The following is a 14,895-nucleotide window of genomic DNA, read 5'->3' as shown; positions in this document are numbered from 1 at the left end:
TTAACACTTTTCTAATCTCTCACAATAAAAATTTCTCTAGCTAGGTCCTTAGCAATATTAATTCCTTAACTCGCATCACTGTTTTTCTCAGCGCCCGAGGCTAGGCCAACCATGATTGAGGTTTTCAAAAAAATATATTTTTAATATAATTTTAAAATATACTCACTAGGGGAAGGCTCACAAGATTCAGCCTCAGCCACAATCTGGACTATGGGCTGCCAAGTGCTGCATAAATAAATCATCAAGTCCTTTTGGCATCCTGTGGGCCAGAAGGGATATCTTCTTCAGTAGATTTAAAGAGACATGGTTCTGAAAGAAAGGGGAGCAAAGTGAGTGATTAAATATGTACTCTCATATTATTCTTCTGGAGTTTGGACAAGTCCCTTAGAGCGGTGACAGTCCATTTTACCAAGGGCAGGGTATTTTTTTTTTCTCTTTAATTGGAACCTACTGTAGAGTTGAAAGAATCCATTCCAGTATGCACAATAAATGCCCCCTACCTACTTGGCATCTATTGGTACACTTGGAAAAGGAAAAAGCAACCCAGCAGGCAGAAGAGCGGGTTACAGGGACAGCTTGTGACCATGTAGATGAAGCACAGATTCAGAAAAGTCAAAAGGAGGGCAAGAAAGAGAAACAAGGACAGTGGAGGGTGGACGTAGCAGTCGGGAGGGGCTGCTTGTGCATAGAGTCTAAAGCAATGGCTCAGCGTGGGTGTCTAGACTAGAGCTCAGTTGTGCATCTCTCTCTCTGTCTCTGTCACACACACACACACACACACACAGCGACCAGCTGCTTCCCTGGTTTAGTCTCCCTGGCTAATCCAATCCAGGTTGTTCAACTGCTTAATGGCCTTCGGAAACTTGCCAGAATGAAGAACACTGGATCAAAAAGATGTGATGTATCCATTTCCTGTGGATTCAGAAGCCAGGCCCGGAATCGGAATCCTTCCCCTGACCTCAAAAAAGGAAAAGGAAAAGCAGCTCTGAGGTTTACAGAAAGCTCTTTTATAAATAACACTGTTCATCAAAAGATCTGTGTAACAGTCAGGGCCAGTAGGGGAAAATTGCAGGGTCTTTTCAGAAGAGTTGATTAAAATTAATTAAAATATGATGCCATTGATGTGAGAACGTATAACCCAAGTCATTCGGAGGAAGCCCTCGGGACCTGATGTATGGCGTGCCTGTGGGAACACGCATTCAGACCCAGAAATATCAGGCAAGCCCTCTTGTACCCCCCATATTTGAGCACACGCACACACAGCAATCCTTCTTTTGAAAAACACCTCTTGTTCCCAGACTTGTCTTATATGTAACCATGACCAAAAATTAAAAATTGTATACAGTTCCTTTTGTGCTTTGTATTTACTAGAATCCAGGCCAGTTTGGTTTTCATTCTTGGGAAGAGATTTGCGATCTGACTACTATCTGTATCTGTCTTAGTGGGTAGTTGATAGACTGTCCTTGGATTATTAACCAGTTAGTTTCTCCCAGAAAAGAGGTGACAGGGACAGGGACACAGTAGACCTCAGATGCTGCAAAAAGAAGATGCTCTACCACACTTTGGGGAAGTTGTGTCATGAAGGCTGTTGACCTGCCTGCTCCTCTCCTGACACATGCATGTAGACCTCAGATGTTAGCTTCTAACATCACTCAGGTTGTCAGGACATGCAGGTACCAGATCCTCTCATTCTGGTTTATCTTTAATTTAATCTCTAGATTTTTCAGCTCCAGCTGCCGTCTGGCTTCTACTTAATAACATATTTTTATCTGGTGGTGGTGGGAGGGGGTGGTTTTTTTTTTTTTAACAACTCAATAACCGATACAATGATGACAGAACTAACAAATTCTGCATTAATGGATTTCCTTCCTGCATCTAGACTCCGAGGTGCCAAAAGCCAGAAAGGGTAAAGTAGATTCCAGGCAGTCACAGGTTAAGAATCATTTGCATAAATTAGCAAGTTTTGCAAATGAATTCATCTAGTGAGAAGTAAGACACGGGACACTGCATTTTAATAATTGACATTCCACATGAAATGCGATGTTCTTGAGGAGGAAATTGAGCTCCAGGTTGCTATTAGAACCAGCGGAGCAGCACGGGTGGAAGAAATGCCATCCCCCATTATGTGAGTTACCGCTCCTGCATAACAACGACCGCCTTCCGATGGGCTTCTTTTCATAACGGCACTAGCCGTGTGCTCCCGCTCCCCGACAGGCAGAATCAGAGGGATCTGCTCATCAGCAGTACTGAGCAGGAAATGAAAATAAAAGAGTTCTTCACATGTAGCCAGTCATTCTTACATTCTCTTTCTAAAGTCATCTTTCATTTTCTGTTTGATTTGGCAGCAGCTCTCCCCTCCCTCTTCCTTTCCGATTTTATGAAACACTTAGATTATTTAAAATATACAGAGAGTGAGGGAAAAATTTTCAATTATCCAATTTGGAGGTTGTCTTTCAGAATGTCGGTTAAATCACAAATAAAGATAGGGGGGCCGCGTTGTTGCCTCCTGATTTGGTTAAGAACGTGCCACGGGGCAAGTGCGGGTGAGGGTGCCCGATGGATGCCTCTGCTGAGGGGGTGGCCCGTCCATCAAAGTCAGGGTGTCCAGAATGCGGGCAGTACAAACCGCTCACAGATGCAGTCCCAGAGCTGGAAACAAGTCCACCCGTAACAGTGTTTCCTGGCATAATTTATAATTACCATAAAATGAGTTAAATCACTCACTCGATAGACTTTTTTCCAAGTTCATGTAGAGTAAGTGTGTCATATCAATTAATTCTCAATGAACTGCAGCAGCCAATAAACTTTCTCCCAGACACTGGTAATAATCCAAGATATTGATGGGAGAGGTATCATCATTAATATGCGTATAAGCCTCAAATCATGTACAGAGAACAGGCACATACAGTTCCTTCCATGGAAGGGGGGGACATGATTCTTGCTAGCTGTCTGTTGTTCTTTCCAATTTGTTAAGCTTTCTGTTTGCTCTGCTCTCACTTTTTACACTGATAACCTTTCATTTTGCCTACACGACTGAATTCCCCTAGTGCAGCTGTTTTTGCAGGATGTCTAATCTGAAAAAGTTAATACACACGAACAAATTGAACAGATTCAAATAAAAGGGATGTATTATATTACCCATATAATTGAGACATTTTCAATGGCTCTTCTGCATGTTCCCAGCCACAAATAATTGACATAGACAAAAATTAATACAACCAGATCTTTGGTCTATATAATCAAATAGGCATCTTAACTGATATTCAGGGGAGTCTTTTGGTAACTGAATTAATCAGTTGATTCTGATACGATGTAGACAAAACCCCAAAGCCCTACATTTCTTTGTTGATACTATGTGACTATAGAACAAAGGAACCAAGGGCCATTGGATTTGTCACTCCCAAGTTTGTGTTAAATGGTACTTCACCGATTCACCCAGGTTTTCTTAAACAATAACACCTGTTAACCAGAAATGTTTGATTTTATAGGCTTTTTTTTTTTTTCCTAGGGAATATTAGTTTGGTCCTCAGATTAAATATGTTCGGTAGTTGGAGAGGGCAATCTTTTGTCTATGTCTCCATCTGCATGCTTGTGGCAACATCAAAGAAGGAATCCTGACGAGCCTGTTGGTATGTGTAATGAGTTGCCGCGGCTCTTCTCCCAATAAAGGGTGTGTTCAGACTCTGCTTATTTATAGACCAATAAAAAGAAATTTCCACTGTTCTCTTCAGCAGGCTGAGGATAAATAGCTCTTCCGTTTCTAACATTTAATGGTCACAGACACAAAAGCAACTGCTCTGAATATTAAGCCAACATGCGTATCCCCCCCCCCCCCCCCCCCGTGAAGGGGAGAAATCCTTGAATATGAAACAGCAGAAGATTCAGATATAATCTGTCCCATTTTAGAACTGTTTTATTGCAACTTGTTTTCCTTAACAAAGGGCACTCTAGGCTTGATTTGGTTACTGGATGGAGCATCAGCTCACGTGCTGTGACGATTTTCTCTGTGACCTGAGAGCTTCGGGCTCCATGGGATGGACTGTCTCTCGCGAAGGCAGTGCGGCCCGCCGTAGCGCCCCCTGCTCTCTGACGAGGTGACGGCTGCTGGCTTGAGCTGTTCTTCAGGGGCACGTGTGCAGCCAATGCTTTCTCTTTTCCCATTCTAGAGCAAGGAACAGCCTAAATTACCTCTAATTCTTGATTCTGTGATGAAGTAGCCATCTGGTCTGTTAGCACAGTGACAATGATACAGGAGCGAACACTCTATACTTGGTCTACTGCACAGAAAAGGACAATAGGACATATTTTAAAATGTCAGGATCCATCAGAAACATGTTCAGGAAAGTTTGCATTTATGAAAATAGATAGTATTGAAGATACATCATGATGCAAATCTAATTATGGCTGCTGGGCAGCTGAATTAAATTAAGAGTAAATCTGAATCGTTCCAATTAAAAATGTGTTACTCCCTTTTTTTGCTGCAAAAAGAAGATGCTCTACCACACTTTGGGGAAGTTGTGTCATGAAGGCTGTTGACCTGCCTGCTCCTCTCCTGACACATGCATGTAGACCTCAGGCTCCATATATGAATGAGTTTGGCAATTTCCAGTTAGTTATTAGTGAAAATTGTCTTCACCACTAAATCTGTGATAAGGTGTATATATTCCTGGCGTGGGAGCTATTGAAAATCACATGTGTGTGAGCATGAGGTGTATCGACAGAGCGGTAAGAGGTTTATTTTTCTAATGGCCTCCCATTTAATTTTTTTTATCTCCCATTCATTCATTCAGCAAACATTGATTCAGTACTTTTCATGTATCAAGCAAGGATAAGGTGACTCATTGAAATTTGGGGGAGGAGAACAATAATATATTTTGATAGTCCTAATGTGGTTGATGAACATTACTTTAGTAAGAGAGATCAGCAACCACACGGTGATTGACTATGAACAACCAGAGTCAGTGTCTGCATCATTGTTGTGGGAAGCCAGTCAGATGAGTGTCAGGGCTGCAAGATCTTGAGTGGGACAGATGAGAGGTTGGCTGAGGGCAGGTAAGAGACCTGCTCCCTGGGCGGGTGTTGTAGGGGCTAACTCCAGCTTGTTCATGCTGGTAGAGGTACAGAGTTCAGAAGATCTGGGGAACTCAGCTATGAGTGAAGCAGTCAGAACCAGGAGGTCCAACCCAATGGGCAGAACACTGCAGCAAGATCTGAGGAAAAAAGACAGCCTCCAACTCTTAGTGGAGGACAACTTGAATAAAAATTGAGTCTTTATTATCTTAATTTCTAATAGGTACATGACACTAATCAAATTATCTCAGCATTCTTTCTGGGTAGAGTCCAGATATTGGGAAATAGTCATTACTTTTCTTTCTGAAGGAATAAGGAATTCACATACTCAAAGAATAATTATTGAGTATCTATCTGTTTGTTGTGTGCCCCAAATAGCTCCAATTCACCACGCACAGACCCATCGCATTACCTTCTCCACATTCAGCCAGCTCTGCTCTCTCTCAGCAGCTATGACCCCATCATTACCCAGTCTCTTAGGCCTGCAACCTGGAAGTCATCATGATTCACTTGTAACTCTCCCACCCCACCATCAATACCAAGTCCTACAGAGCCCATTGCCAAATATTGGAGCTCTATCCTCACCACCACCATAATTCCCCCAAATCATTGTCTCTAGACTGCAACAGCTTCCCAGCTGATGCTTCACAGATGAAAATTTATCATGTGTTGTCATGATTATGAATCCCACTGTGACTCTACATTGACTCTGGAAGTGAATCTATGATTCAGCCACTGTCCATTTCCCCAGCCTCATCTTTCCTCCCCTCACCCCCCTGGGGGTGTCAAACATCACAGCTGTGCTCAACAACTTGAATCCTGTCTTTGTCTCTGAGTGTAGCCTTCCACAGGGGTCTTCTCACTTCCTTCATCTCAATCTCCATCTAGATTAACAAGATTTTCTACTTCCTTTCTTTAAAAGTTGGTCCAAAGGATAAACCAAGCCCTTGGTTCCCCCAAGAATTCTGGGACTGACTTCTCCAAGTGCTGAGGTAGTGAGCAAGGTCCCAGGGCCTAGGCCAATCTTCTCACTCACTCTTATGTTCTTATTCTAAAAGGTCAGTATGCACTAATAGTCCCCTACCTAGGAACCTTACCCCCCAGGCCTCAGTCTGCTTATTGTCATGCTTCCTCCCAACACACAGCAGATGGTGTCCTGATAGTCTCACCAATTTTGAGAGGAACATTACCACTCTACTGCCTTTCTGAGCAATGCCTCTCAATCCTGGTTTCCCTTTGAAGAAAAGAGATTTACTTTTTTTCTTTTTTTTTCAGAAGATTGTTAGGATTCTGATGTCTGGCCCCATGAATAGCCTCTTATTTCAGTGAAACCCTACTTCCTGCCTACGTAGGGTATGTCTTTGACCCTTATCACTCAAACAATAAAACAATGCCTTTATCAAAAAATATTTTAATATCCATACAAGAATCACTTATAAAAAACAAAGGAGGAGTTATTTGATGAAACAAAGTTATATTCTGTTTTTATGTGTATAATTATAAACATGGATGTTATGTATTCACTCAAACATGTCCCATACACAAGACCTTATTTAAAAACAGTGACATTGTTAGAGCCTACATTTTCACAGAAACAGATGCAAGAAAAGTTTGCTGTACATTCCCTGAATCAGAGGCATGTGCTGTTCACTGCATATCCATGTGCCCCCATGTGCCCAATGGGCCATGAACAAGAGTCACTCCTGGGTTGAAGCATTCAGGAGTCCATGTGCAACTTTCTGACTTTCTTTTCTCCTGCCATGATACAAAGAAGAGTTTGCATTGAGATGATGGAGCTAGAAGGTACAAATAGCTTGCATTTCTGTCAGAGCATGGAGAACAGCTAGTCTGAAGAGTTAGCTGACTCACATTGGGACTTAGCATGAATAAGAAATAAGCCTTTATTGTGCTAAGTAACTGAGACTCTAGGGTTATATTTTTATTACATCAGAGCCCGTGCTATCTTGACATATACACTCCATTATCTCAGATTCCAACACACACGGAATATGAAAAGATATTTTAAAATTAATTGAGGTATTGACATAGGGAATCATGCCAATTAATGTCAGTTTTTATAAAGATTCAGTTCATCTTATCTGAATATGCTGAAGACATGGAGAACAGTGATAACTAGCCTGAGAGCATTCAGTGCTGGCATGTTATCTAAGTTAATGTAAACTTTTATCACCAAAACTTAGACAAGTTAAGAAGTTGGACTCACACCAAAAACACATGCATTGCAACAAATCATTTTGAGGACTCAATAGAAGCTTTAAATATTGGTTATGTAAAATGAAACCTTTTATATCTAAATCTGATTTAGGCTCAGCAGTTCAAAGAAGATTTAAGGCACAGTTTGTTCAATGGAACTGTTTGAGACGCAGACCTATTCAGTTTTGGAAAATGAATTCCATATTGAAGAGACTGTTTTCCCTCCCATGGTGGGAATATATATGAATATGGATAGATAATCCATATTTAGCCGCTCATATCAAATTTTGGCCTTTGGAAAGATGTTGAACTTGGACATCTTCTCCTTGCTGCCCACTTGTTAATTGTTTATGATTTACCTGCCTCCCCTATATCAGTTTAAAATATTGGGCCAACAAGCCAGAAATAGTTACAGTTTCAAGAATGTTTCTTGGTCTTCTGTTTTTTACCAGGATAAACTTTCAAAAATATTTTTAAAAAATTATGTAGTTGTGTATTGGGGAGGTAGAATGAAGTTGGGGTGGGAAAAGAAGAGGGATTGTATCAGAAAATCTAAGCTAAGAATTGTTATTGACATTAAACATTGAATTTGGCTCTGAGTTTCCTAGTAGTCAAAGCAAGAGGGCAGCCTAAAAAGTTTTATAGCTTTGTTTCAGTTTTGACAAAAACAATGCTAATAGCAAGGGTTACCGGTTGGCTATTTAGATCATTAAAAAATTATTTTGATGGTCTGATTTCAAGCAGCACTTGATCCTGCCTAACCAGAGGAATTCTCTACAAAGGTTATCTCCGTGAAACTAAATTAATTTACCAGTTGAATGAAATTATTTCATACTATAAATTCTCTTTGAATGCTGAAGTGAGGAAATTATATCTGAGAAGTAGAGAAACAAGTTTAGCAGGATAGGGACCCACCATTTTCTTTTTTTTTTTTTTTTAAAGATTTTATTTATTTATTTGACAGAGAGAGAGAGACACAGTGAGAGAGGAAACACAAGCAGGGGGAGTGGGAGAGGGAGAAGCAGGCTTCCCGCGGAGCAGAGAGCCCGATGCGGGGCTCGATCCCAGGACCCTGGGACCATGACCTGAGCCGAAGGCAGACGCTTAACGACTGAGCCACCCAGGCGCCCCAGGGACCCACCATTTTCAATGATTTTTAAAGACTTTTCTCCTAGAGTCAATTAATCGTTTGCCTTAGTGTGGATGGTCGTTAGCAGATCCCATCTAGAGAGAGCTCTGGGGGAGTCTACAAATGTGTAACAATCATTGCAGTACTGGGGAAAATAGCTCACTGATGTTAAAGAAAATGTTCCCCTATGTGAGCAATTACATCCTGAAGTCTTTATTGACCAGGTTGTCCGGCTGCAATCTGTTCCAGTATGTTTTTCATAAAAAGAGTTGTTCCAAAGACATAACATTTCTTTGTGATGTCCTCTGAAGCCATCTTATCTTTCTAACTTTGCTGGCTTTTGTGGCCTTTATGATATGTTTGCAAATCCAAAAGGGGATGCCAAGTTACCCAGTCACCAAACCCAGAGAAGGCAGGGTCTATTCCAATACCATGGTTCCTTGTATGTGATTAATGGTGAAGCCCAGCCCAAGAGACAGGTGTTGGATCCCAGAAGGTCACCTATGAAGTGGGGTCCTTGTTCCACCCTAGACTAGAGACCTTTGTTTTACCGCTCTACTGCAGTTGGCTGCTGCTACAGAAAACTCTCAGCTCTGACCTGCCACTGCACCCATGGCCTCTGAAGTCCAGGAAGGCAGACAGTCTCGGAGTTTGCTTTGATACCAGTACTCACTTTATTAGCACCCCACAGAGACTGTTTGCAGTGAGAAGCTAACCAGCAGTACAACTCTTGACCCCGGGGCTTAGAGAACAGGGTGTAGAGGCTCTTTCTGAGCAAACTTGCTGTGTGAGTCTGTGTGATTAACTCCTGCCTCAGTTCCTCTAGGAAGAAGGGATCGGCCTGGTATAGGTATTGTGATATTCACAACGGATGCTACTCTTCCTAGAGCTCACCTGGGGGAGAATGGTGGTATGGAGGGCATAGGAAATGGAGGTGAGTCTTAGATCCTGTTCCTGGGGAAAGAGACTCAGACAACACATCACATAGAGAGGGCTCACTGGTGAGTGCTCTTAGGAGAGATGCCTATAAAGGATTGGACGGAAGGGCAAGTTACATTGTGATAAGGTTGTAATAGGAGTCTCGGATGATTTTACAGGGAGGTCTGGAACTGTGATGGCCTTTCAGAGATGCCCCCAAATTGGAGCAAGGGTGCTGGGCTTTGTACCCACTAATAGTCTAGGCATTAGATGTGGTCTACCCCTGAGGAAGCAGCTAAGCTTGAGCAAGGCGGCTTCCTTTGGTCAAGGGCAATTTCTGAGGAGGGTCTCAACCATGAGCTGCCAGCAAATGACACTTCTGGAAGCTGGGGGGGGAATGACCTTGACCTTTTTTGGACGTTGGTCCAAAAGGAGGAATCTGGGTGGCACACCACAGCATTATTATACCCAACTAGCTGACTTTCTATCCCAATAGCTTCATATAGAAAAGTAGCTTCAGAAATATGAAAGGGAATGATACATGTAAGGGGTGGTGGTAGCAGATAATCACTTGAATCTTGATCCATACTGTTACAAGGATACATATACAGTAAAGGGCTATTTGGTAAATAAACAGTAAGCCCGTACTTTTATTAGAGGAGTGAGTGAAATGATTTCATGATTCTCAATAGCTATTAGAGAAATTTTTCTTAAAGGGGTAGTGGTAAGTAGGCAGGGGTAGTTCTTGCTTACATGACCTAGTAATAATCAAGCCATCCAAGGTTCACACATGAGAATCTTTCCAGCATGGAGGGGAGCCCTATATTGGTTATCTTTCAGACCACGTTTGACCTTCGAGGTCTCTGGAAAACACGCTATCACCCCACGATCATCCAATCCCCAGACATAGCTTCAGCACTTGGGCATTCAGAAGCCGACCTGATTCAAACCTCCCATGTCAAGAGACACTATACGAATATAGCCCGTGGAGCCCTTAACGGTTAACAGTTTCAACCTGCATAACTTCTCAAGGTCATTTCAAGTCCTATACGATATTTAAATAAATACATATACATATACATTATCAGAAATTCAGACAATACAGAATGATGAAATGAAGAATTAAAAATTAACTTTAATCCCACCATGGCTGACATAATGGTATACATTTTATCCTTCTAGTCTTTTTTTCCTATTCATATGCAAGTACTATTCTAAAAAATGATTTTACCTTGGAGGCATAGAGCTTTGTATTCAAATCCCAGTTCTACCACTTACTCATGGTGTGACCTCAAGTAGTTTACACTTGATTTTTTGGTTCATGTATAATATGGGAATAATTACGGTCACCTCATGGAATTTTATTAGGTTTTAAAACAAGGTGATACGTATAAACCATATAGTCCATCACCTGGTACAAAACAAGCATTCAATAAATGTCGTATCTTTACTTCCCCACCCGAGGGGCTAAATTGGAAAAAACCACAAAGGATTCAACTTTGAGAACTGAGTTATGATCTGAGAAAAGCCTCCTTAAAAAGATCTCAAGCTTCATTGCTTAAATTAATTCCAAACTTTTTCAAGCTATTAAGAGGCAATGCACAATTTGATTCAGATATGTAACATGAGACTATGTAATTAAACATATATATCCTGAAATTAATTTTACATTCACTTTTATAATACAGTACACTTATATAGAATAACACATGGCTCTTGATTAAACCGCAAACTGCCATTCAGTCAAACAGCTCAAGATAGATCATAAAACGTGAAAATGCAGCATCAGCACCAAAATATGGTTATGGGATTTTAATATTCACTTCCACACTCTTACCTAGGTAGCATAAAAATGGATGTTTCAGAGAGAAAACGTTAAGAAAATGTTAAGCATTAAGTATATCACATTTCTGCTTAAATGCTATTGGGTCATCTAGATTTATTGTAAATAAGACAAGAGGAATTTAGAGATTTGTCTTTCAAAGTAAAGTTAATTAGGACCAATATAATTTTGGTTTAAAATTTTCAATTATGGAAATAAAAAACTTTTAAAGGCATTTGAATTTATTATTTTCTGTATTTCTTATTTTATTTTCAAAATAAAATCTACTGAACTGTGCACATATTATGACGGAAATATTTTTGAAATCTCTCAACTCTGAATAATCCAAACTCTTGCACAGTTGGGGGACTTGGGAAAAGGATAAATGAAATACACAGATGATTCCTTAAAGTCTGGTTTCATTCTTTAATGTGATTTTCTTCCCTTCTACAAACCTTTATCTGAGCAATAAAAAAAGACAGTCAAATTGACCATTTGAGTTTCATTTTCCTCACCTTCCCATGTTGGAAGATCTTTCAGGTAGGGAAAACACTATGCTCGACTAAAGCTCATCCACTCATTATTCCTTACAATAAAGTCATTTTCCCTTAATCCGATCATGCCCAAATAAGACCTACCTAAAATACCACATAATTCTAAATGTAAACTTTTTATTTAAGTACACCATGTTGAGAGAGAATCCTCCAGCGGTCTGTCACGTTTCTGCATGCCTTGTGAGCAGAGACGCACTGATAGCTTTTGTTCCCGACTATCTTTTCAAGGATGATTGTATAGAGAACAGCCTTGGAAGATAGTGTCTCCCTCCCAAGCAGAGGATAAGTTTGTTTACTATCTAGTGTAACAAAGATATCGTCTCCCAACCATGGAGGTGGGGCAGATTGGCTTGTATCCCATTATGAATGATTTCAGTTTTCTAAGCTTGGGGATCCTCAGTTGACACAAAGCACTGCATATACAGCATCCATCTGAGCCTCCCCTGTGCAACTCTGAGGAGGGGGAGCAAGGGCAAGGAGAGCAAACATACCGCTCACGCTGCTTGCTAGGCTCTGAGTAACCAATTCCTTTGTCTCTGACCCAGGAGTATCATGTCTTCTGCCAGCATGTATAAAACTGTGTCAGTATTGCAAGCAGAGTCTGTATCAGACAATTTACAGTTCTTGACATACAATACTTTCAAAAGCTGCACAAATCCTGAGTATAAGGATAGGTTAGGTGAGTTTTAATGAGGTGAACATATATAAGCAAAACCCAAAAAACAGAATGTAACCAGAATCCCAGGATTCCCTTCACATTCCCTACCAGTCACAAACCCCCTACACAAGGTAACCAACCACTATCCGGATTTCTCACACCATAGCTTAGTTTTGCCTTTCTTGAACTTTATGTAAATGAAATCATACAGTGTGTATTCTTTTGTATGGTTTATTTTGCTCAACACTATTTGTGGAATTCTTTCATGTTGTTGAATATAGTTTTAGTTTCTTCATTCTCATTACTGTAAGGTATTCCATATGCGAATATACCACATTTTCTGAATTGCATATCTTCTGAACGCCCACAATCCTTTATTAGTAACTTTCCTGTTCAACTAGTTACTTTTTACTTTGTTTTTTTTTAAAATTCTTATGTATGTATGTACGTATTTGAGAGAGAGAGAGAGATAGCGAGAGAGAGCCCGAGCTAGGAGGAGAGGGAGAATAGACTCCCTGTGAGCAGGGAACCCGACTCAGGGCTTGATCCCAGGACCCCAGGATCATGACCTGAGCTGAAAGGAGACGCTTAACTGACTGAGCCACCCAGGCACTCCTTTACTTTGTATTTTAGTTATTAAAGTACATGTTATTTCCTATGCTAGACTTTTCATCTCTTGAAAACTTAAGCCTCAAGAGAACCTGAGCAGTATATTAATTAATTAACTTATTAATTCATCATTCAATTATTCTACAAATATTCAAAGAGAGCCACTTATGTTTACAGTATGATGGATGCCAGCATTGTGTTCATCCATAAAACAAGTACTAGAAAACATTTGGTGAATGATTGAGTAGTTAATAAGCAGGAAGCAAAGGGAAAGAAGGACACAAGAAAATGGCTGAGGAAATTGACCAGAGAAAATGTGTCTTGACTAATGTAGAGTTGATTGTGTTTCATGAGGAATGAGACTAGTTTTGAACCAAGATTCAAGGACTAATATGGCAAACTGCCTTGTAAAATCTTCACAAGATTGTCTTCTAGGCATTTTTCAGACTTTACAAAAGTAAACTTGTAACTTACACATCCCCAAATTTGCTCCTCCACAAATCTTTGCCATCTCATTAAAATGCACCTCAATCCATTCAGTTGCATCCAGCATCATTTTCTCTTTCCCCTATTCCCCACATCAAGTGCAGTAAGCCCTGTAGACTCCATCTCTAGAGCACATCCCAAATCTGTACATGGTCCAGCTCCACCACCATCAGTCTAGTACTGAGAGTTTCCTTGCTTCTCCTCTACCCCTGCCACAGAGCAACCACAGATAGCTTCTGAAACATAAATCAGATCATGTCATGTCCTCACTTAAAACCCTCTGATGGGGGAGGTGCCTGGGTGGCTCAGTCATTAAGCGTCTGCCTTCAGCTCAGGTCATGGTCCCAGGGTCCTGGGATTGAGCCCCACATGGGGCTCCCTGCTCAGCAGGAAGCCTGCTTCTCCCTCTCCCTCTGCCCCTGCTTGTGTTCCCTCTCTCACTGTTTCTCTCTCTGTCAAATAAATAAAATCTTTTTAAAAAAACACCCTCTGATAGTATCTCATTGCTCTCACAACAAAGTCTAAATTCTTTACTCCAGTTTTTTTAAATTTTATTTTTATTTTTATTCTTTCATTATGTTATGTTAATCACCATACATTACATCATTAGTTTTTGATGTAATGTTCCATGATTCATTGTTTGCATATAACACCCAGTGCTCCATGCAATACATACCCTCCTTAATACCCATTGTTTGTGTATAACAACCAGTGCTCCATGCAGAATGTGCCCTCTTTAATACCCATCACCCGGCTAACACATCTCCCCACCCCCTCCCCTCTAGAGCCCTCAGTTTGTTTCTCAGAGTCCATAGTCTCTCATGGTTCATCTTCACCTCCGATTTCTCCCCCTTCATTTTTCCCTTCCTTCTATCTTCTTTTTTAACATATAATGTATTATTTGTTGCAGAAGTACAGGTCTGTGATTCAGCAGTCTTACACAATTCACAGTGCTCACCATAGCACATACCCTCCCCAATGTCTATCACCCAGCCACCTCATCCCTCCCACCCCCCACCACTCCAGCAACCCTCAGTTTGTTTCCTAAGATTAAGAATTCCTCATATCAGTGAGGTCATAGGGTATGTGTCTTCATCTGATTGACTTATTTCGCTCAGCATACTACCCTCCAGTTCCATCCATGTCATTGCAAATGGCAAGATTTCATTCCTTTTGATGGCTGCGTAATACTGCATTGTATATATATATACATACCACATCTTCTTTATCCATTCATCTGTCGATGGACATCTTGGCTCTTTTCATAGTTTGGCTATTGTGGACATTGCTGCTATAAACATCGGGGTGCACGTACCCCTTCGGATCCCTACATTTGTATCTTTGGGGTAAATACCCAGTAGTGCAATTGTTGGGTCGTATGGTAGCTCTATTTTCTACTTTTTGAGGAACCTCCATATTGTTTTCCAGAGTGGCT

General features: G+C 40.8%; 1 long non-coding RNA gene across 1 annotated transcript in view; it reads left to right on the top strand.

The window, feature by feature from the left end:
• LOC144381507 (uncharacterized) overlaps positions 1-14,895 on the top strand; it is a 253,293-nt gene that overhangs the window by 184,190 nt on the left and 54,208 nt on the right. The window lies entirely within an intron of this gene.

This window comes from Halichoerus grypus, chromosome 4, assembly GCF_964656455.1.
Source record: "Halichoerus grypus chromosome 4, mHalGry1.hap1.1, whole genome shotgun sequence".
NCBI classification, from domain to species: domain Eukaryota; kingdom Metazoa; phylum Chordata; class Mammalia; order Carnivora; family Phocidae; genus Halichoerus; species Halichoerus grypus.
This window is presented reverse-complemented; position numbering and strand designations above follow the sequence as displayed.